At 43.6% G+C, this 24,829-nt stretch overlaps 1 protein-coding gene across 4 annotated transcripts in view; it reads right to left on the bottom strand.

Moving 5' to 3' along the window:
• LMX1A (LIM homeobox transcription factor 1 alpha) overlaps nt 1–24,829 on the bottom strand; it is a 130,917-nt gene that overhangs the window by 75,042 nt on the left and 31,046 nt on the right. Inside the window, exons 1-2 of one of the 4 annotated variants that reach the window (XM_063795729.1) lie at nt 12,863–13,117; nt 10,154–10,256 (exon numbers count right to left, since the gene is read on the bottom strand). The exons of 2 other annotated variants lie outside the window; for them this stretch is intronic. The gene's annotated coding sequence lies outside the window, so the exon portion shown is untranslated. Of the gene's footprint in view, nt 1–10,153; nt 10,257–12,862; nt 13,118–24,829 lie in introns of those variants that run through there. One more of the 4 variants, XM_063795726.1, reaches the window with a different exon arrangement.

Here is a 24,829-nt window from a genome sequence, read left to right as displayed (position 1 = left end):
GAGTTGGGGGAAAAAAGCATACAATTAGGAAGTTAAGAAGGAGGATAGCATTAGTAAGATAATGCATGTGAACATACTTTATGAGGTGCATAGGAATTCTGTACATGTAACTGGACATTGTTATCATTATTGCTGATAACTCCACCTTACAGGAGGGGAAACAGGGCTTTGAACAGTAAAGAGATACAGAGAGGTAAAGGGAGGAACTTACCTGAGCCCAAGATTTGGGCTCTGAAGTCCATCATCAGCCAAATGCAAGGCATGCCACAATTGTGTCAATAATTATTAGCAGCTTCAAGACAAGGAACAATTGAGCGGTAGAAGCTACATGCAGGGTGCAAGAGTACAACAGCTCTGGGGACTTCCACTTGACTGTTTGCCACAGGAATGGTGAGTGCCCGAGAAATGGATTTGCGTGGGTTTGTTGGTGAAAGATGCAGGTAAGGAGGGTACAGCAAGTTTACTGGGCTGGTGGAACTGCAAATGCAGGGCGAGCCAGAGTAGGAAGACACTGGTCATAGAAGGTGGGGGTCAGAAAGGCTCTGTGGGTGGCATGTCCACTCGATGAAGTTGTCTTGGCATCGGCCCACCTCCCCACTCTCCGCCAGGGCTCACTACCAGGAGCGCCAGCTTCCAGAAGACATCTCTGCCAAATCCCCCCCTTGGGAAGGGGCATTCCAGGGCTGTGCAGGAATCTGGGAGACTGTTGAGGGGTCACAGAGTATTCCAATATCACTCACTGGGTCTTCCCTCATTTGACACTCCCTCTCTCCTTGGGCAAATGTATGTTAGTGTCAGAGACAAATTTATCCTGGGTTGTCACTGTGCCATATAAATTGTGCAAAGCACCTGACTGCCAGGAAAACCCAAGTCCGCCTTTACTCTACCAGCCCTCTCTGGGCTTCAGATTCCTGGAATCCCCTGCTCTGTCAGTGCTGGCCACAGGCAGGTCTGATCCTTCTGCTGAGTGTACTCCAGCCTCAACTCCTACAGCTCCACACAGCACCTAAAATGCCTGCTGCTAAAATAGCAGAGAAAGGAAGGTGGGGATCTGATGTCATTTGGGGCAAAAAGAATCAAGCTTCTTTCATTTTGCTGGGTCACATAAATGAAGAAATAAAGTGGAGTTCTTACCCAGGGGACTCTATGGTTGAGCATCAGGGAAGTCTATGGACACCCAGAAATTATATGGCTTTATGTGTTTTTATGTGAACTTTTGAGAATAACTATAGTTGTAACAGCTAATACTGTGTGCTAGTTTCTATTCTAAGAGCTTAACACATATCAGCTAATTTAATCCTTGGATAGGAGATATAAATTGTTTTTAACCTCTATTTAAAAATGAGGAAATGGAGGTACCAAGAGATTTATTAACTTGGCCAAGGTCACAAAGCTAATAAGTGGCAGAGCCAGAATTCAAACTCAGGCCACTTGACTCCAGAGCTCCTGCTCATAACCACCTTGACGTCCTGTCCCAGTTTACTTCATATTCTCACAGAGGTCCATGACCTCACAAACTCAAACTGTCATGAAGACATCTTGCTATCAACATCTAGCGCATGGCTATGACTTACTCATCTTTGTACATTGAAAATCAAGAGCTGTGTCTGGGACGTGCTCCCGTAGCTCAGCAGCTACTCCAGGAAAAAATGAAGAGTTTCCAGAATCTAAGCTCCCTCTTTGACAGCTTTCCTCTTTCTTTTGGAGTAACCTCTTTCTCACATTCTCTCACTACTTGGCACTGAGTACCTGCTGCCAAGTTCCTAATCAAACACTGGATTTTTGCTGCCACAGGTTTTTTTTTTTCCTTCCTGCCTGCTGCATTCTCTCTTCTCTCTTCCCCATCCTCCCTCTTCACCTGCAGTCTTTCTGAACCTCACTTGCTCCATAAATCCCGGGGACAGCCCACAACCACCTTTTTCTGGCCTACCTCCTAGTTTGAGTGGCAGTTGTATAGGAGATGTCAGGACTGAAATTCAGCACACCCTCTGCTCCAGGGGACTGCAAGGCCTCAGGCACAGCACAACAAAAGCCTGCTTCTCACCCAGAGAAAACTCACCTGCCAGGAAGCCACTCAAAGAGGCTGACAGAGTGGAATTGGAGCATTAACCCTGCACCCAGTGCTGCTGAGGTCCCAGAAGGCTGAGAGAAGGTATAGGGCAGGACCCCGCAAGGGCCATGGGCTGAGGTTCAGACTTATTATACAACATCCTGAGGGAACCTCAGCCCAGGAGGGCACCAGGAAAGAGCTACTCTGCATCAAAGAAGGTAGGCTTCTCTCTGTTCATGGGGACACTTTCTGGAATTTTGGAGGAGTCCAAAATTTAAAGTTAAACTTCTACCACCAGCTGTATATAGCCTGTGAGCATTCAATACATTTTCCCTCATCAATGAGTTCCAGAATAGAATTAGGAGCCTTTTCACTTTGGATTGCAAACTTACAAAACCTGTCCAATGAAGGCTGAAGTCTGTTATCCTTTGCAGGGGCTCCTGTGGTTGTGAGAAATAAGCGGGTGGAGACTTCATCCAGTGGGAAGAGGCCTCGTCCCCAATAACTGCCTCTGCGGTCAGCAAGCACAGGCCTCAAGTTTGTTTCCTGCTCCAGATGACCTTGGAAGAAGCACCAGAGTGCCCAGCTCAGCACCCTCTTTACAATAACGCTCAGAGTTAGGCATTTCCAGGACTGAAATTCATTGTGTTAATTTTCCCTACCACAAGGGAACTTGAGAGAAGATCCAAGAGAGAAACTGGCATTAATTCCATCTACAATGCCATCTGCCCTTGAGAGAGAAGGCTGGTGCTGATGCTTGGCTCTGTGCTGTCTGTCTGGGAAGCTCAGCTTCCTTATGCCTCAGTTTCCCCTTCAGTTAAATGGGGCTGATGCTGCCTGTCCAGAACAACATTATTCATTTGAGTATATCTAGGACTGCAGAAATGGCATAGGGCAAACTTATCCTGCTATTAGTGACTCGATAATAATAAAAATAATTTGTATTATTAGTTCCAACAAATGACCACCATTTGGGCTTATATGGCAGTGTCTCTCCACATCAATAAACATATCAACTGCCCCAAAGATTCTCAAGTGGGGATTTTTGGGGGAGGGCTTGAGAGAGTCGTTTACATGACCCTTTTCCATCTCGTGGTCCCCCTCTCCCTGGGGCGGGCAAGTGCTCGTTTTACTGCCTGGCAACCAGACTGGGACTAAGCTTGCTAAAATATGAGTGTTTTTTTGGCTGGAGTACCAGAGAGCCTGCAGCCCTACGGAGAGAGAAAAATTGAACACACCAGGCCGTGGCTCCAGAAAGGGGAAGAATTAGGCTTCACACCGAGCAGGCTGAACCATGGCATTCTTTAGATAATGCTTAACAAACCCCCAAACAAAGGCAGCCAACTTAGCTGCATGTTCGTAAAATGTATTCTCAGCAGATTCGGGCTTATTGAAGCACTGACTTGCTTTGCAGCCAGGGTCCCCATCCTAAGCTTCCCGTTTTTCCGTGCTGCTCCCCTTGTCTAAATTCCTACAGATTCTGCCAATCAGAATTCCTCACCTCGGACTCAGGGAGGCTTAGCAACCAAGGTAAATGGTGGTGCTTTTAAATTTGATCCTAACCCTTAAAAACAACTATCTCCCACCCCAAAGCACCCCACCCTGATGAGCCATCATCTGAAGCCAGCCTCTTCAGTGGGCTGAGGGCTGACTTCTTAAAGATGAAGGGGAGCGTTCAGGGATTCACCTCTATGTCTCACCATTGTGACACTTCTCATATTTATTCAATGCTGCATTAGACTGTTTATTTCTACAGTCCCAAAAATTCAACTTGAGGAATTTTCTTTGGCTTTGCGACCATCACTGTTATTTTTTAAACAATAGTTATCATTAGTGCTATTAGTATTCATGCACCCATACAGAAAGCCAGCTTGATAAACTAGTAGGCATGCATTTGTGGTTTAGTCTGCTTTTCTGTTGCATAGGGTATAAGACTAGGTAGAACTGGCAAAAGTTATGGAAGCAGACTTATATATCTGGGGCCAAACACAAACAGTACTGAACTTTATTATTACTCAATGCAGCTTCCACTCTTTTTTACCACCCCACCCCCACCGCATGGTATCCCAGTGATCCCTTATTCAAATTCCCCAGGATCTGTGCATTGGATAGGGCCTTCGTAACAGTCAATGGGGGGCAGAAACTTAAGGTCTAGAGACCAGATTATGATCCTGATGGATATGCTACTTACGAATTTATTGAGATCAATTCAGTTTCTGCAGAAGGTGGCACCATCCCACCCCAGAATATGGAGAAGTAGTCTGGTGGCTGGAGTCCCACTGACACTCCTTGCTAACTCTGTGACCTCAAGCAAGATTCTGTGTTAGGAACTTTCTCCCCCATAAAATGAGAATAACAATTCCTCTCATTCAGGACTGAATAGGAAAAGGAGTAGAAGGCACTTTTAGTGCCTCTGAGAAAAAAAAAAGAAAAAGCAGAAATGCAAGACACTAAGCTTTCTGAAAAATTTCCAGGACTACTTAGTTCTTGAATTTCCTACATGTGGCCACCTTAAATCCTGGTCTCCCACTGAAAGGTGTCAGCTGAGCTGGCATACCCAGCTCTAAAGCACAGACCAGGGCTTCCATCAGGATTAGGAGCAAAGTCTACTTGGACCTGTGACCTAAATGTTCTTCAGTTCAGGTCTGGTAGATTTAAGTGGTGATCGCTGCAAACGTGGAGTCCAGGAAACACATTGAGCATGGAGTTTAGCAATCAAGTCCAGCTCAAACCCAGGAGACTGAAGAGACTCCAGGATTTCTAGAGGTGAAGATAAGGGAACTTGCATTGGAGGAAAGGTTTCAGGCTGACCACAGGCAGAGAGGAAAGCAGGCTTTATGAATGATGGCTGCAACTGTATGCAGGAGATCAATGTGTGCATTTATGTGTAAACAGCAACTGTTTGCTAAAGACTGCCCACTTAGCCAACTGTACACACAGGCAATATTTTGTGTGTGTGTGTGTGTGTGTGTGTGTGTGTGTGTGTGTGTGTGAAGCCACTGTCCTTTCAAAATGAAGCTATATTGCTTAGCATATTGATAAATGTTCAGAAAGTTACCTGTCGACTGACCAGCAATTCTGCTGACTTTTAGATTATCCATATGATTTCGCCCCAGAGATGGCAATGAGTTTTCACTGATAAATCAATTTCTCACTTAGATCTCTTGTGATCAATGACCCCCAGGTGTGAAATGGCCAACTGTGGTTAGGAGCACAGATACCTCAGACAACAGGGAGAAGGAAATACATTGGCACATGCCAGCCCTCAGACCACAGCCTTGCCACTCTGCTTCCTGCTGGGCACTGACCCCTGGACCCCAGACTTGTGTTTCTTCCTTCTCCACACTCTCTGCCCAGGTCATCCATTCAGCCTCATGGTTTTCAATACTACCTATAGCCTGATAAATCCCAAATCTCTATCACTAGCCACTCTTCTAAATTCCAAACTCATGCTATCCAATTGCCTCTTTGACATCACCACCTGAATATACAGTCACCCCTCAACATTCTCAAGGGATTGGCTCCAGAAGCCCCTCGGATACCAAAACTCTCAGGTGCTCAAGTCTCTGATATAAAATATAGTATGTACGTGTAACCTACGCACACCCTTCTGTATACTTTAATTCTTCTCTAGGTTACTTATAATACCCAACACAACATAAGTGCTGTGTCAATCATTGTTATACTATATTGTTTAAAAATTTGTATTATTTTTATTGTATTGTTAGTTTCTAAAAATATTTTCAACCCATGATTGGTTGAATCTGTGGATGCAGAACCTGTGGCTCTGGAACCCTCAGATATGGAGGCCTACTGTGTAACGCATATATAAGCTTCATGTGGCCACGCAGAACCCTTTGCTATGCCTTCATCCATGCTTCCACTCATTCGCGTGGCAGTTAGTAGGGTCTCCATCTACCTAGGAGTCACCTTTGGTTCCAGTCTGTCCTTCACCCCACTTCTAAGTCTTCAACCAGTCCTTCTAGGCCTCCAAATCATGTATGGAGTTCCTGTACTTCTCACTATCTCCACTGCTACCTCCATCCCTTGCCTTCCTAAACTGGCACAAGGCAGTCAGAGTAATCTTTTTAAAATGTAAATCATCAGTCCTCAGTGTAAAGCCTTCCAGTGGTTTCCTAATGGATTCAGAAGAAAAACCCAAACCTCTACTCTGACTTATAAAATATATTCCAGTTTGATCCTCACCACTGTCTCCAACCCCAAGTCACACATACTCTTTCATTCAGCTCCAGCGCACTGATTTCTTTCCGTGCCTCAATTATAGTCATATGCTGAATAAAGACTTTGGTCAATGACAGGCTGTGTAGACAATGGTGGACCCATAAAATTATAATACCATATTTTTACTGTACCTTTTCTATGTTTAGATATGCTTAGATACACAAATACCATGGTGTTACAACTGCCTACAGTGTTCAGTACAGTCACATACTGTACAGGTTTGTAACATAGAAGCAATAGGTTCTACCACACAGCCTAAATGTGTAGTAGCAGGCTACACCATCTAGGTTTGAGTAAGTACAATCTGTGGTGTTCACATGACAGAATCTCCTAACAACAGATCTCTCAGAATGAATCCCAGTCATTAAGTAACACATGACTGTACGTCAAGCTCATTTTCAACATAAAGCTTTTCACTGGTCAAATGTCCTGCCTGAAACCTCCTCCTCCTCTTCTTTTTCCTCCTCTTCCTCTTTCTCTTCTTTGTCCTCACACTCGTCTTCATCTCCCACGTGAATGGCTCCTGACATTCAGCTCTTAGCTCAAAAGGGTCTTCCTTGACCACACAACTTAATGTAGCCATCTGGTCACTTTACCACATACCCTGCATAGCATTGCTTTTTTCATTTGCTTGTTTATTCCTGCTTGTTTTCTCCAACTCCAATGTAACTTCATGAGTAGAGAAACCATGTCTGAATGGCTAAAACAGAGCCTGGCACGTAGCAGGTTCTCAAAACATTTTTCAAATGTATGGTCTTCTAACCAATAAAATACACACAAACACAAACATTCAGTTTTTAACACATCAGGCGGGTTGTCCTCATTACTCTCATTGTCCACAATATGCCATGTATCACAAGCCTATGCTTACTTTATCTCTAATGCCCCTTTGTTGCCGGGAGGCAGAAGAAAGAAATTGCTGAATACTCATGGCCTGGACTGGCAGGAGGTAAAGATACAAACTCATTCCCCCTCACCCCAACCTTCATCATTACAGTCTATCTCTATGGTCCACTCTGAATCAGGTATTTAAGAAACAGTGTTGAGGTCAAAAGACATAAATGTCCAGGGCTTGGCCCCTAATTGCACAGGCGATGCCAAACAAGCCACATCTCCTCTCTCACCTGTACTCTTTCTCATCTGCGAGATGACTGTAATATCAGCCTTGCCCACCTGACAGGGCTGTCTTGAGGAACAAGTAAGTAAATGAAAGCACTTTGCACATTGTAAAGCGTGAGCTGTAAATGTATGGATTATTAACGGTATTGAGATAGGTGGAATTTTCCAAAACTGCAAAATCTACCTAATTATTGATTTCATTTGATACTATCTGATTACCTTGGCTCCATGCGTGTTTGAGGTTAGAATAGGAGCTGACGAAGGACTGCTAAAGAAGAATTTCAAAGAACACATCCTAACAACAAACACTGAACGCTCATTCTGGGAGTCAAAGCTAATATTAAGAGTGAATGAGCAGGCAGGCTGTGGAGGTCAGAGTTAATTACAGCTAGCGGCATTTTACACGGTGCCTACCCAGACCCCCTCCGCTGGGAACAACCACAGTCTAAATCTGAGCCAGCTGATATTAGTGAGCAGTGATTAGAATATGCCCACAGGGCCTTTTAAACTTTCCTCCTCTAGTTAAAGCATTTGTTTTCAGCAAGATTTATAGGCTTGTCTGCTGAGCACAAGCAGGTTTGCCAACACGGAAGTCCTTCAGCTTACAAAGCGTTGGCCGCCCAGCACCCGCCGTAGCACCCTCGTGGGAAGAAAAGCAGCCTCCATCTGGTTGTTCTTTCCCACCAGGAAGAGCACATGGAGAGATGGGAGGAGATTTTCGGGTTTCTGACCAGCCTGCAATAGCCGCCAGAACCAAGAGCCACAGCCAGAGGAAAATCACGTATGGTTGTTGCCTTTAGGAGAGCAAGAGTGCTTCAGTCTCTCTATCTGTGAAATGGGTTGACCTTGCCTGGCTATGCCAGATGGGAAGTGATTGGTGTTTGGAAGAATGTCAATTTATACCTTAGCCACATATCCACAGTGCTGTTCTTAAAAAGATTACATGTTTAGTTTCCCTGGTTTTAAATATTAATCTGCAAAAGGCATAAGGATCTCCCAGCCTGGAGGCAAGGATCCAGTGAAGAAAATAAAATAATCCTCACCTCTGCTTCATAGTTTTGGCCTATAGCACACCCAGAAGGAAATCCTTAGGTGGAGAGAGTTCTGGAGGAATTCTAGACTCCACTTCCCCATCCATGCAGCTTAAGTGTGGGCCCTGTAGGATGAGTTTCAGCTATAAAATGAGACCCATTCAGACTGTGTTTGAAAATCCTTCCAGTTCTAAACACAATGATGCTATATGTCTTATTGTTCCTTCCCATGAGACCCACAAAATCAGAGCCCATTCTGCAAAGAAATCAGTGACAGCTCAGAGATGCTGCACACCTTTTCTGTTCTAAGAGCTGTTCTGTGTCTCTGCGTTGTCTGGCAGTAAAGTCCTCTTGTACAGAAAACAAGAGAAGCCTTCAATCTCCAAGGTGAACACATGCTTATGGGCTTCCTCGGGAAGATTATGAAAGAGCCTGAGGACCAGCTGTTCACCATCTCCACTGAGGAACAAACCAAAAGGAATGGGCTCAGCCTGATGGACTAGGGCTTAGGCTAGAAGTAGGGAAGCATTCTTAGACAGGATGGGTTATTAAACACAGCAACGGGTTACTAAGGAAAGCGTGTAAGCTTCTTTTCCAAATGCCTTTATTAGCCCAATGGACCCTTGTCTATCTGTGGTGGCTCAGTTGTCTGGGTATGGATTTAGGGAGGAAGGACGGGGGCTATGAGACATCTTTCTTTTGCCAGCCATGTGACACTGCTCCCTGGTGTTGATCAGAGATATAGACTAGTTAATTAGGAAAATTATAGCTCCTCATTTTGGCCAGTAAAGAAAAGACAGCCCAAGGCTTATCGAGACTCATAGGCTAAAATCCAAGGGGAGGCAAGACCCCTGAGTGGTTGCTGTACAGGGGGAAGTGGAATTGGCATGAGGGCCCCTGTCTAGAGTCCAGGGGCCTGGGTTGACTCTTATTTCCACTGCTTTCACAATCTCTGTGTGAATGAACAACCTGCTACTTAAAACCCCTGAATCTTAATTTCCTCCTCTGTAAAATAGTCTCAATAATTCCAGTCTTGCAGGCTTCTTGTGTCTGATAATTTATGTAAAGGCACAGAGTATGTCGGCACTCAATAAATGTCAGCTTCCTTGTTTACTTCCTGGTAGACTCTGGATCTGTGCAGGAAGTGCCCTGATAGACTGCAGAAATCCCACCTGAAAGATAGCAGCCAGGGAAGAGCCAGGGTGGGTCTGACATGCCAGTTTGTTGGATGGACCATATATCAGCCTAAATTACTCCAATTCTGACAATACCTGGACAACAAAAGACCACAGGTTTCAGAACCAGAATCTGAGGTTCTGGTACTTGGTTTTGCCTTGGGAAAGTTACTTTAGTGCTCTGTGCCTCAGTTTCCCCTGATTTGGTAAAAATAAAATGAGAGCACCCAGAGTAGAAGGGAGAGAGCCCACCAAGTACCAGACACCAGACTCTGCATATTCCATTTTTGTAAATTAATCCTCACAAGAATCCTGCAGGGTTATTGCTATTAAGTGATTTTACAGATGAAGAAACTGAGGTTCAAAAAAGTAAATTACCCGAGATCATATAGATTATTTTTGACCAGGATTCAAACCCAGCCTACTTGGCTCTGAAAACAAGCCCCTTTCCAATCTTAAAGACCTCACAGAGGTGTTCTGAGCATTTACAAGACTGTATCTGGAAATAATTAGAAAAAAGTAAATGATAATATTACCCTATAAGTGATGTTTGGTGCTGAAAGAGAACAATTCTTGAGTACCAAAGAGTCCAAGGTGAATCCAGATTAATTCATCCATCTCTCTGCCCCCTCTCACCGCCTAGTCAGATTAAAATGCAGGGGGTAAATACAATGGGAATTAATATTAATAATATGTTAATAGAAAGAATAAATCAAAACAGTCCCCTATTATGCTTGATAATAGGAAACATGGGAGCTTCAAAGCAAACTACCTAATTATCTGCACTGTCTTCTACCCCATTGGCTAGCCAGTTGCCCCAAGTAGCAAAGAGTGGGCTTCCTTCCATAAAATCCACCTGATCCGGTCCAATCATCATATTCTGAAGATGGTTCGGGGGCAGAATATGACCAGTGACTTTAGAAATTCTCTTCACATGTGAGATAGTCCATTTCTCTAAAGGACTAAAAAAACTGAACTCTCTCTCCCTCTATTCCTGATAGGTAAATTGGAGCTCGGACTACACCTCTCGGACTACACCTCTCCTAAAAGAAAGAAGCCCAGATTCAAGAAGTAATTTGCCAAAAGGGAGGCGGTGACAAGACTGGGCTGGAATTGGGCCCTCAGGGTGAGTTACAACTGTGAATTCTTTTGTTCCTTTGTGTCCCAGAGCACTGGTATGCTCCAGTTATTCATCTGGGAAGGGTGAAGGTGGGTCCCTCTGCCCAGGTCTCCCAGCCCAAACATTCCAGGATTCACTCAACTCCCAGGCAACACCTCCTACAAGGGCCACACCAGCCCTGTGAGCCATGCTTAATACAGAGTTTTATTGAGGAATACTCTAACTCAACAAATTTATTTTAAAAATCTGTTAGGGGAAAATTATTCATGTTCCAAGATGGCTCTTGGCTTTGCTAAAAAAAAAAAAAAAAAAAATTAAAAAAAAAATTAAAAACAGACTGACGTACTATATGCCTTATATTTCTCTAAAGGCTCTTTTATTTCAAAATTCTGATTTATAGACAATTTCCCAGGAGTGCTGCTATTGTGTAAATCAAGGTCCACTTGTCCTGAGAGTGAGCTTCCCAGCCAGGGTGCCTTGTTTGGTTGTATAGTTGCAGAGCCAGATTGCGTTATTCATTAACTTCCTGTATGAAAACCGAATAATAAAACTGAAGTGTGTTAAACAAATCCAGATGAGGGGGTTTAAATCACCTCCAAGTCACTAGGCTGAAAACCGCTGTCATTTCTCCTGGAACAAATATTCTCTACCTTGCTCTAGCACCACATTATTAAATGGAGATAACAATATTTATGCCCTTCCCAAGGGGTAACAGGGATGGACAGCTCTCCTGGGTTGGGCCTGCTTGGATGAGGAAGTGACAAGAAGTGGGGAAACAGGTAGGTGGCCCCCGGAGTCTACTTCCAGCCCTGTGATTCCAAAACATGCACAGAGATTAGGGGCAGAAAGGTGTCTCGGGATGAGAAAGTGTGGTCTGGAAGAGGCAGGAATGTTTCTGTGACTAGCTATGGGAGTCAAACCCATCACCCCTTTGTAACAACCACTTAGCTCTTATTTCTCCCCAGGGATTTATGTGTGAGCGAACAGCAGGCAGCTGTCTCCTCGGCAGCGGCTGCCACCGGGAACTACAAGGCAACGTGAAGCCTGCGCTAGAAAAACCCCTCCTGGGCCGGTCCTGCAAGCAGCCAAGATGCGGTTAAAGATTCCAATTCTGATGGGATCCCATGTCTCCTAGGTTACAGCTGAGGACTGTGTTTTCCTTTATTACAACAGAAAATGTGTGTTCCCCAGGGACTGTTCAAACATCTGTATGAGGTACACCATGTGTGTGTGCGTGTGTATGCGTGTTTGCGCGCCTGTGCTCACACACAGGCTCAGGCGGCAGCTATCATGACCTGGCTATTCAAATAACCCTCTCCAGATAGTTAAAATTCATGGTGCCTTATTGCTGTTCCAGCAGCCAGTCTGTTACAGATGTGTGGTGGTGCAGTTGCATTTGAAGCAAACAGTCTCAGAAGTCTAATTAAAATAGAGGAAGCGATCTCCTCCTCAAATTTCCTTTAGATTTAACTCCATAAAAATCACTAGGTAATATCCAATTGGCAGAGTGAATCATCAGAGCTGGCAGCTGGGCCAAGCAGGCAGAGCAAACAGACTTCTGGCCCCTGCTGGGGGTGTCTTACAAAACACCCACACCAGAGACTCCAGCCTCCTTGCCCCGTGCCTTCATCTAATCTTTTGTGGTCACATTTATGAAGCTATGATTATATGTCCATCTGGAGTTGGGAGGGGGTAAGGGTATTGTTGATTCACCTTAAAATCCACTGACCCAAAGTCACTGAAATGTGTGCTCAAGTGCTTTTCTCTGATTATTGATAAAAAAAAAAAAAAAAGAGAGAGAGAGAGCCAGTTGCCTGGATATTCACACAAGCAAAATGGCACTACAGATCTAGTTATCCCAAAGGGAGATCCTTCGTTTGCTGATATGAGCATTCTAGCATGTGTTTGGAACCATTTGTCACCCATGTCTAGCCCAAGAGTCAGATGCAAAATGCCCCAGGAACTGGTTTGGGATGAATTTAAACTCCCTCTAAAGAAGGGTTGCCAAGGCTCCCTGGCTTCAAATCTTACCTACCTCTTCTCCCATAATAAGTTTAAAGTAATTCAGCATGTAAAATGTTCATGTTTCCAGTGTCCAAAATCTCAGGGCTGACAATGAATTTACCTGAATAGTCATTAGGTGCACACATTCACACATCACTGCTGAGGGCAGGAACTGCCGTGTAGCACAAGAGGCTCTGGATACGGAGTCAGAGAGCTGAGTCTGGTTGGAGGATTGGCTGCTCCAAGATAGCTAATTTTCCCCACGGCTTCATTATTCATCTGGGAAACGATGGCACCCACCCTGCCTGCCTTAGACAGCTGTTGTGGGGTTAGATCTGATAGGAGTACTGTGCAAACTCTAAAGCCTCTGGTGTGCATTTAAGCTCTCAGCAGTCATACTGAGGATCAGCCAGCTTCTATGACATAGCTCGGTCTAGGCAGTTTTCAATCCTGGCTGGTGAACTTCTGAAACAATAGTAAAGCACAGGCCCATCCTTAGGGAGTCTGATTTCATTGTGCAGTTGGGCTAGTAGAAAGGAAACTGAGGTACAGATTTGGGCCTCCCTTTCAGTAAACATACACTGCACATTTGGACCTGAGACATGAAGCCCTCAGTTTATGTATCAGTTAAATGGACATCATATAGTCTACGTCTGGCTCCCCTATTCATTTCATTGATGTTTACTGACTATCTACTACACTCATTTCTTATGGTCACTGTAACAAATTACCTGACAATTGGTGGCTTAAAACAACAGAAATTTATTCTCTCGCGGTTCTAGAGACCAGAAGTTCAAAATCCGTTTCACTAGGCTAAAACAAAGATATCAGCAGAGCTATGCTCCCTCTAGAGGCTTAAGGGAAGATTCCATTCTTTGCTGCTTCTGGCTTCTGGTGGCTGCCAATGCCAACATTCCTTGGCTTATGGCCACATCACACCCATCTCTGCCTGTCTTCACATTGCCTTCGTGTGTGTGTGTGTGTGTGTGTGTGTGTGTGTGTGTGTGTTTGTAAAATGTCTCTATTTATAAAAACCCTTGTGATAGCATTTCAGGCCCACCCAGACAAACCAGGATTACGCCCTCATCTCAAGATCCTTAATTTAATCACATCTACAAAGATCTTTTGGACCTGATGTCTTTGGGGGACGTTTTCAGTCTACTATGCCTTTTATGTATCAGACATTGTGCTAAATGCTGAGAACATAGCAGATAAAAAGACTCTATTGTACTCCCAAGGAATGAAAGATTATTAAGGATCACAGACTCTCAGATTTGGACAAGACATTAGAAATGCGGTTCTCAAAGTGTAGTCTCCGGACCACCAACATCACTGGAGAATTTGTTGGAAAGGTAAATTCTTGCCCCCCACCCACCTTCTGAGTCAGAAGCTCAGTGGTGGAACCCAGCAGTCTGTGTTTTAACAAGCTTTCCAGGTGATTCTGATGCACATAATGTTTGAGAACCACCAGTCTAGTGGGAATGAACTTTTTTATTTTAGTGTTCTTTCCCCAGCATCTCTGCTAAATTATATCCAGCTTTGGCTTAAATACTAACAATTTATATACCTGCCCACTGCATTGCTTACTGTTAAAATGGTTAAAAATGGCTCAGAATTACTAACATAAGATCTAAGATTATTACCATTAACCCTACAAACACCAGACATCACCAACATTCTCCACCTTAGCAACAGTTTCAATTTGCAAAGCCCCACGCTTGAGTAATTAAGCAGCTAATGATTAAATGCCAACTTCTGGTCTAGAGCACTGTCCTGGACACAGAAAGGAATACAAAAGGATATAACACACAGATTCCGGCTTTAAGGATGTGATGATGAAAATGGAGAAACCCATCAAAGGCATGTGAAGTGCTGATGGAAAGTAGCAGCAGGTACCTGTACTTGGCTTAGAGATGAAGAGGAGAGTTCATTCTGGGCTTGCCTGTTTCCATCTGTTATGTTCCAGCTGACTGAATTTGGGCCCATCATTTTACCTCTCTGTGGTTCAGTTTCTTCATCCAGAAAGTGAGGCAAATAAACTGGAGCATGTCTAATCATCTATGACTCTGAGTACAGCCAGAAGTGCTACCAGAATTCAAAATAATGATAATGCCTAATACGGAATGAGTTGGGGCAAGTACTGGTTTAAAACTTTGTGATTCATTTATTCTTCATTTCGATCCTGAGAGGTTCTGGCATCATTTCCATTTTATAGATGGGAAACTGAGGCACAGAAAAATTTTAAATTACTTTCTTAAGATCATACAGCTAACAAGTAGCAAAGCTGGGATTTGAACCTGTACTCTTAACAATATGCTATATGCCTGCTCACCATGGACTAAGGCAGGCAGAGATGCATCAGGAAGGCAGTCTAACTTACTTCTGGCTTTAAAAGACTGCCAAAGTGAACCAACAGTAAAAAGCAGAATTTGGAATCATGTTCCAATAGGATGCTAGATTTTTTCTTTTTTTAACAAGTGGATCAAAATAAGTGTGGCTACTGGGAACATGTCTTTCGCAGTAGCTCAAGACTCATAGTTACCTATTCAGAAAACATTTGTTTTTAGTTTTAAAGATCTGAGAACCACACAGGTAAAAGCTGGAAGCAAAGCTCCGGAAAGTGAGTCAGAAGTAGAAGAAGTTGTTATGTATCAAAAGGCAGTGAGGGAAAGAAAAGATATGAGAGATATACGAAGTGGCTATAAGGCTCATATGGAGAAGAGCAGGTGGCTTCCAACCGGGAGGGTCACCTGTGCGGCAGGATTATTGAGACTGTGGCATCAATCTGTGCGCCTATCAGCTAACAGGCCTGACTGGTTTGTACATTAAAATGCCTGAGGATGAAAATTATTTCACTTTATTTCCTCCAAGTAGGCAGCATTCATTTGCTCATTCTCTGAAATTTTATGCTATATGTTGGAACTCAGAGATGAACAGGACCCAGGGAATTGGAACAGATAAACAAATACAACCCAGGGCTATAGATTTTCCACTCTAGTCTGTTGTCTTGGGCTTTACCCACTTGTCACATTCATTGTCTTCATAAAAAACTTACTGGGGTCCAGGCGCGGTGGCTCACGCCTGTAATCCCAGCACTTTGGGAAGCTGAGGTGGGCAGATCACAAGGTCAGGAGATTGAGACCATCCTGGCAAACATAGTGAAACCATGTCTCTACTAAAAATACAAAAATTAGCCAGGCGTGATGGTGCATGCCCATAATCCCAGCTACTCAGGAGCCTGAGGCAGAAGATTCGCTTGAACCCGGGAGGTGAAGGTTGCAGTGAGCCGAGATTGCACCATTGTACTCCAGCCTGGTGACAGAGAGAGACTCCATCTCAAAAAAAACAAAACAAAACAAAACAAAAAACAAAAAAACCTTACTGGATTACAGCTGTATGCAAGACACTAGACCAGATGTCCTTAGGGAAGCAAGGGCTTAAGAAGACCCAGTTCACTGAGTGTTCCTTCAATTTGAGTTTTATTTTTCACGGGCCATATAGACAGTGCGCAATCAACTAACATTGGATAAATGTGTAAATGTTTAAAATAGCACTTTCACAAATAATATTTGGTCCTCAAAATAACCATCTGAACCAGGTAGTAGTAACATCCCTGTGAGCAAGTCACATTACTACTCTTACCTCAGTTTTCTCATCTGTAGAATAAGAGAGTTGGGCTACAAGATTATTAAGACCTTTTCCAGCTCTGTAAGGCTGTGATTCTCAGCATTCGAACTAAAACTCAGAGAGCAAAAGAGACCTGAGAACATTACACCTAATAAGGATAGTTCATAATTGTTAAGCATATTGTGTGTTATAGTCCATTCAGGCTGCTATAGCAAAATGTCGTAGACCAGGCAGCTTAGAAACAACAGACGTTTATTTCTCACAATTCTGGAGGCTTGAAAGTCCAAGATCAAGGTAGATTCAGTGTCTGGTCAGGGCCCATTTTCTGGACCGTGCTTTCTTGCTGTGTCTTCATAGAGTGGAAGGGATGAGCAGCCTCCCTCAGGCCCCTTTTATAAGGGCTCTAATCCCATTCAAGAGGGCTCAGGCCTCCTGATCTAATCGCCTCCCAAAGCCTCCACCTCCTAATACCATCATGTTGGAGGTTAGGATTTCAACATGTGAATTTGGGAGGACATTAACATTCAGGCCATAGCATTCCATATGCTGGATACTAAGGAAAGTACCATATAAGAGTTTTCTCACTGATCTTAATTAGAGCCCTATGAAAGAGATGGGCACTATCATTAGGTCCATGTTCTACAAATGAGGGAACTGAAACACAGAGAGCTTACACACCTTGTGCAAGGTAACACAGCTGATCAGTAGGGACTAAGGTGGAACCAAAACCAAGTCTGACCCTAGCAACTGCATTTCTAACCACCACACCGTCTGGTCAGCCCTGCACGGGAAGTGACCATGCTGACTTAGGACACAAGTCTAGATACTGCAGTTACAAGCCCAGGCTCTTTCAGCTGAACCACTCACACACAGTATTTTCAAGTGGCTGTGACTCCAGTGGTTGCACTAACTCAACCATACTTGATGGTAAATTATAAGCAAAGTGCCGGAACAGCCAGTAATAGGTTGATAAATTTCAAAAGAGGTCATGCCCAGTGTGAGCCACAGTTGGAAAGTTTGGCCAGGACACAGAGAAACAAGAACACTTAGCTCCTGCTGATGGTAGTATAAACCACCACAGCCCCTCTGGGATGACAATCTGGCGAAATCATCAGAAACCTCAAAAACATACAGATCATTTAAACCCGGCAGTTTCTCTTCTAATAATTTAAGTTAAACAATTATTGCCTAAGTTGTTTATTTTTGACCCTTTAGCAGTTAAGCCTTTGAGTATCTGATAAAAGCTACAGTCCTTCTCCTTATAAAAATCACATGCGGGCTGGGCATGGTGGCTCATGCCTGTAATCCCAGCACTTCGGGAGGCCGAGGCAGGCGGATCACTTGAGGTCAGGAATTCGAGAACAGCCTGGCAAACATGGTGAAACCCCATCTCTACTAAAAATACAAAAATTAGCCAGATGTGATGGCACATGCTTGTAATCTCAGCTACATGGGAGGCTGAGGCAGGAGAATCCCTTGAACCCGGGAGGCAGAGGTTGCAGTGAGCCGAGATCACGCCAGTGCACACCAGCCTGGGTGACAGAGCAAGACTCCATCTCAAAAGAAAAAAAAAAAATCACACGCACATAACATTTGCATGCAATTATAGAGGATGCACTGATGTTGCTCTGAAGCCCATCTATAAATTTCAGCTATAAATACCTAAAAAGAAATCACTGATGTTCAATACCTGTATTATATGGTATAAGACTTCAATTTAATGCAGGATTTAAACTGATGTTGGAAATGTGAAAGAACTTTTAATGACATGGGAAAGTGTTCATGGTAATTGTTAAATGAAGAAGCAGATTATAAAATAAGATGTGGAAGATAATCCCCACTAAAATATATAGGCAGAAAAAAAGAAAAAAAATCTGGGAGGCTAACTACCAAAACATTAACAGTGATTATTTATAGATAGTAAGATGATGGGTAATTTTTGTTTGTTCTTTATTATTTTTTCATAAGTTCCAAATTTGCTGTAATAAATAGGTAGCCCTATTATAATCAGATATAAATTTAAAAATATTTATATTTTTATAATATATAAAATATATATATATAAAATATATATTATTAATATATTAGAGACATAACCTAATGACATCACCTTGACAAACTTGAAGATTCATTTTTTCCCAACTCCCAGATATAAGATCCCAGCCTTCCCAAGGAAAGGGCATCTGTGTTAAAGCCACCTAACTGAAATCAAAGTACATGATCAGTGGATGCTGGTACATTCCACATACTTGTGTGTAAAAGTGGAGATACTTTTCTCCCCTTTTAGGAGATAGGGTGAAACAATAGGTATTAAACCCATAAGCAGAAAGGTGAGATTGTTCCTGCTGTTTAAGGAGAGGATTCCCCCAACTGCCAGGTCTCAGTCACATGCCCAGGAGAAAACTACCTCCCAGAGGCAGACAGGAAAAGAACCGGGATAAACATAAAGTTCATGTTGCTGTTAGAAGCAAATCGAACAGATGGGCCTGGAATCTGCACACCAGGTCTGGGGTGCCATCCTGGACTACAGGAGGGGATATTGCATATTTATTCTTCTCTTGCTCTAAATATTTCTTTGGCCAGAAAGGTTTGTTGGAAACAGTTGTAACCTTTAGAGAACTGATTAAAGATCTGGTTTAGCAATCCCACTCAAAATATATACATATATAGAAACTGATGCACCAATCAAACTAGTTATATTTCCCAACATATCTCCCCTCCTTCGTCTATCACACTCTGTCCATCCTTACATACTTTTCAAAAGACATGGTGAAATGGTGAGCACCAAACATGCATGTTTCTCAAAGTGCAAGTCTCAGATACAGCAAAATCTTCCTACAAAAGAAGGGCTCTGGCTTGAGTTTGAACAACGAAGAGAAATTAATCCATTGAGGAAAAGCGAGAAGGGTGTTACAACCAGGGGAAGCACACATGCAAGGCACAGAGACACATACTACAGTGTGAAGAGTGAGGCAGGGAATGGCACGGGAGCAGGCCCCACAGGGCACACTACAGTGAACCTTCTCAAGGGAGAGGCACCATCATACCCTGCAAAGTGTTCTGTGTGCCCAATTGCATGTGGCTCAATGGAGAAGGGCCTGCTCTTAGAAAGTCAGTTCAGGTATCACATTGACTGTGTCACCTTCTTCAATGTCCCCATTCAGAATTAACTGCTCCTTCCCCTTGCTCCCTCAGACACTCTCTTCATACCTCTAGTGTGGTATAAACGGCAGATGTCTGGGCCCCACCCAAGGTTCCTATATCAGACCTCATATAATGGGATCTGGGCCTCTGCCCCTTTTCCCTCTCACATCTGCTGTTTCTTGTGTGAATGAACAGACATCTCAGGGTGAACAAGGCTTCCTGAGCTGGCTAATGTTGCAAGCAATGTATTTTTATATTTTTGTTTTAAAGAATGCACATTTCCTTTCCATTATTGTGTGTATTACAAGAAAGGCGTGGGGTTTAATTTTGCTTGATTTAGCAAGAAGGTGGACCCACATTTAGCAAAAGTGTTAGCCAAAAGGCTTCTGCATTTGTAACAAGTTCCTTGGGTGAGTTAGATGTACAGGAAGGTCCGCAAACTCCTAACAGTTGTCCTGGTCTGAGTGCAATCACAGTTCATTTTCTGTGTGTCTGTCTCCCCCAGCAGACCGTGAAGGAAGTGGATGTCTTAGACATCTGTAGAGCTCAGTTTCCAGCACAGTGCTTGGAACACACTAGGTCCTAAATGAATGAGCACGTGAAACTCCCTGTCTCTACCTCTGTTCACTCAAACCCTTCCCACTTCTGCCCTTGTGTTCACCCAGGTGCTGGAAATCTCTTTCCTTCAGAAATTAAAATAAAGGCTGTCTACCCTAGCAGCACATTAGAATAACCAGGTGAGTTTTTAAAAAGTCAGATGCTCAGGCCACATCTCTAGAAATTCTGGTGTAATTGGTCTAGGCAGGGGCTCGGCATTAGTATTTTCTAAAGCTTCCCAAGGAAGGAATATTGTATCCTTTATCTCAGCTGGAAACCATGGGGCTGAAAACAGCCCTGGAAGTCTGGATTCTTAGTGGAAGTTGAAACCGTCTAAAACAAAGTCTCTGGCTGTCCTCAGTTTGCACTTAAGAAGCAGAACACTCAACGCTGAAAAGCAAGATGGCGAGCAAAGGTCTTATATGGCCTCCACACTCCGGATGGAGACAGTGGGGATCAGGATGGGCTAGTGGCTAGAGTCTAGTAGAAATAGAAAGGGGTTCCCAAGAGACTCCAGGCCCCAACATTGAGCTTTTATTGTGACTTCCAGGGCTGTGTCCCAAATGACCCTTTCTGAGATCCTCCACAACCAGCCTCCAGGGAAGCCTGTGAACCAGGGAGAAGAAGGTTCACTCTACTGAGCCACTGCCAAGCTTTGGAGTCAGCATAACTGAGCCCCATCATCGGCATCAATGCTTCATAGCTGTGGGAACTCAGGCAAGTCATTCAGCCTCTCAGATTCCTCATCTATAAAATAAAAATAACAAAACCCAGTCCACTGCATCAAGCCGTGAGGCTTCAATGTGACAATGTATGTCAAATGTCTGTCACATTAAAAGTTAATTCTTGTTTCCTAAGCCAGGAAAGCAGACATGTGGCATAAAGACAATGCAAGATGTTCTTTGAAGAAGTAACCTTACAGGACTTGAAAGAAATAAACTTGAGATAAGAGTTGAAACCTAAAATGTGCCAGAGGGGCATCTCCTTGGGTACAAGTACCCAAGCTCAGGGCTGATTCTCTTTCTGCTCATTAGAGCCCTCCAGCGCCTCAGTGCAGGTGTGCTTTCCTCTGGCCAGACTGGTTTTTATGCAGCTATTTGCGGAGATGAGAGCTGATTTACTGCCGGTGAGGACCTCCATCACTTGAAGGCTGAAATGACTCTGGGGGCTCAAGAGCAACTTTTCAGCTGAAAGGCTTGCAGGCCCGTCAGGGAGAAGGTACAGCCTGGGGCTGAGGCAGCCATCAGGGACAAAGGGAGGAATTCAGCACAATTGGCCACATAGTTCTAAATGGCGAGCAGGACGTGCTGCTATGGACACACACAGTCAGGAGGTCCAGGTGCAAGAACACACAATTAACCAGGGGCTGAAAGGGCTGGGAATGATATTTTACCTGCCATTCTGGATTTTGGCGGCTGACCCCTGTCCAGGGCCAAGGCAGCTGGCCCATGTGAAATGCTGCCACATCATCTGAGATCATCTCTTGTCAGTGTTCCAAAAGAAACCGAGGTGGCATTTTCTGTTATGAACCCACATAAGGTGTAACTTCCCCGTAAAAGGAGCCTCCAAGGCCTACAGAAAGGACTGTAGCTTTTAAAAACAACCAAAATGACTAAGAATTATAAATTTAGCAAATTACCCTACAGAACATTGGACAGCCACTAACAATAGTGGGTGAAAGACTGCAGAATTACAGAAGGTGCTTATTTTATAAGGCAGCATATTAAAACAATACAAACAGTATGATTTTAGCTATATGAAGTGTCAGCGTGTGAGAAGAGATCAAATACTGAGCATGTGTTATATACTAAGCTGTCTTCAATAATAATTTTATTTAACCCTACAACAACTCCAAGATATATTTTTATTATTCCCATTTTGTAGATGATAAAAATGAAACTCAGAGAAGCTAAATAACTTGTCCAAGGGTAGTATGTTTCAGACCCATGACTTTAACAAAACCCAGCATCCTTCTGGTATATCTCAGCCCCAGATGCCTGATTCTTCCTCTTCTCTTCAGTATCTGCTCTCTGACAAGAATGCTGTAATGGACATTTACACATCAGTATAAATTTAAGCCATTACTTCTCTCTGGATGTTTAAGAGTAAAATGAAAAGGAAAGCTCCCTTTTTAATGGATCTGAGGCTTCAATAAGCAGCTAAAGGAGTCCAGCGCCCCTCCATTCTTGTAGCCAGTCCTAGCTGGATGGCTGTTTGGGGATCAGGAAGGCAGGGAACCTAAGTTCTCTATTTCCTGCCTAGACAGTGGCCATGGGGCCATGCTCTCTATCCTGGAAAGCCCTTAATACCATAGGACGGAAGGTATTTTCTGCCTGAAAGATATCATTATTGAACAAAAGGGGAGGGAAAACAGAAAAAGGGCATCAAAGCCTAAACAAATAACATCAGCATGAAATCTTTAATGAATGGCTCATCCAATGCGATCTACTGAAATCCAGAAGGTTTAGTAAAAGATGCCTTAAACCCAGTTTATACTGCAAATCGACCATGAAGAAAAGTCAACACCAAGTTAATCCCATTTAATAATTCAGTTTCGGGATGTTAAAACATATTTCTCTCTTGGAGTTCCTGCATGTATGTCTAACAACAGGGAAACCAAGAAACACACTAAAAAAAAAAAAAAAAAAAAAAAAGAAGTAGTAGTATTTTAGTAACTATACTGTACTATTAGCAACCTGCAAGAGATGGCAGTTAGTTCTTCCTGACCCCTTACTTTATCTCCCAAATCCCTTCTTTTCTCCCTGACCTCCCCCAAGACAGGGAAATTTTAAGCCTGGCTTTGGAGCCTAGACTTGACCCAGTATGACTATGGGTTCACTGTTTCTGACACCTAGGCCTGGCTGCTCAAGAATCTTGGGTGAGATAAGATCAGGAGACTCTTTCTCAGACCCTTTTGGGAAGAGTCAGTCTCATGGTGCTTCTGATCTCAAGGGACACCTTGCTGAGCATGCCCCCAACGGGTGGTCCCAGGTCAACTCCTTCACCTGTCCAATTCTCAGAACCCCTACAACTCTCAGCTGACATCCTGAGCATTCACCAAATCATTTTGAGCTTGGAGCTGACCAGGGCCTGCTATCAATTAAAATATGCTCACAACTTTAGGCCCGATGTGTGACCTGTTTACTTAACTACCCACTTAACCTTCTGGAAAGGGCTTTCTCATCTCTAATGTTCACTTGGATTGGGGCAGCTTCCAAGACTTTCCTCAACAGAGTTGCTCAGACTCACAAGAAAATGCCTAACCCATCCTTCTTCCCATTAAAACCTTGAGCTGACCCAAGTTAAGGGCTTTTCTTTCTCCCAAGCCTCCCTTGCTTTTACTACAGAGAAAACTCTAGAGTGAAAGTGGTTCTCATCAGCTGTTCTCAGAAGAGCAGCACTTTATGCATACATTAAGCAGGAAGGACCAACGGTCAAGTCCATAACTGACCACAAAACAGCCTCAGCTCCTCCCTGAGGCTCCCTGCTTCTCTGGTCCCCAAGACAGCTCCCTGGATGCTTTGGTAGTGCTTGCAACTGCACAGAAGAGAAATTAAAAGCAAATTTGCATCACCTTTGCTCAGTGCTAGAGCGCTCAGTTTTAATTTGCATTTTATTTGCAGAGCACTTGCATATAATATTGTAGAAATGCCGAGAACTCTCCCTTCCCCCTTCTCACCCTGCCTGCTTCTCCTCATTCATGATTCCCAGGATGTCTGTGAACCCAGGTGTATTACAGAGGGACTTAGCCCACTGGGGAGCTAAAGTAGAGAAACCCTAGGTGGCATCTAAGGGCTAGAGGATCTGAGGGCCAGGAGTTTGACAGCAGTAGGCTCAATCTGTAATGAAACGGAGCCCAGATATCTGCTTTCCTTATTTACGAAATCATAGGAAAATTCTCCTCACTGCCCACTGTGCAAATATGCATGATGCTGACTCAAAACCACCAACTCTCAGGACCGGCTTAACACAATTCCAAACCTGGTGAGAACCCGTGGGGCAGCTACACTGTGCCATCTGTGGAAACCCCTGATGGTCCATTTTAATATCCCTTCCCCTTTAATACGTGGACTTTCCACTGCTCTGGTTCTATTGGGTGTTACACCCACCTGCCTCTCGTCCCACCTGGCAACTGTATGGTTGAATACCTGATTGCAGAGCCCCCCATCGCTGCACAACATTTGGCTTACACCAAAACTAGCCTGAGTCCAAGATTACACTCCCGACAACACACACACACACACACACACACACACTTCTCTGCCAGTACAATTCTATAACACATTATGATTTCTGTAAGACCTAAAGTTTACTTACATCACACACACAGAGGACGAGGAGCTGGGAAAGGCACTGCATCATACCAAGCTAACATTCCTGCTTACTCAATGCCCATTCCAAGAAGTGCCCTTCTCCCTGTTTACCCAGACAGGCAGCTTCCAATCTGAGGAAATTTGGTGTTAAAAAACAAACAAACATAAAAGGCGAGAATGCGCTGCTAAATATGCTCCTCCAGTGTCAAAAATGACAGCCAGGTTCCAAGATGTACTTTTAAAAGAAAACAAAATCAAGCAATGAGGATAGTGAACACAGAAATAAAACAAAACAAGAACAAGAAGAAGAAGAAGGAAAGAACAGATTAAACTGGTTCTTTTCTTTTTCTTTTGTTTTAAACTGTTGCCAAGTTATTTATCCCTGGAAAGCCACTTACTTTTTCAAG

This window comes from Pan troglodytes, chromosome 1 (genome assembly GCF_028858775.2).
Source record: "Pan troglodytes isolate AG18354 chromosome 1, NHGRI_mPanTro3-v2.0_pri, whole genome shotgun sequence".
Taxonomy (NCBI): domain Eukaryota; kingdom Metazoa; phylum Chordata; class Mammalia; order Primates; family Hominidae; genus Pan; species Pan troglodytes.
Note: the sequence above shows the minus strand (reverse complement) of the source record. Positions and strands in the feature narration are given on the sequence as shown.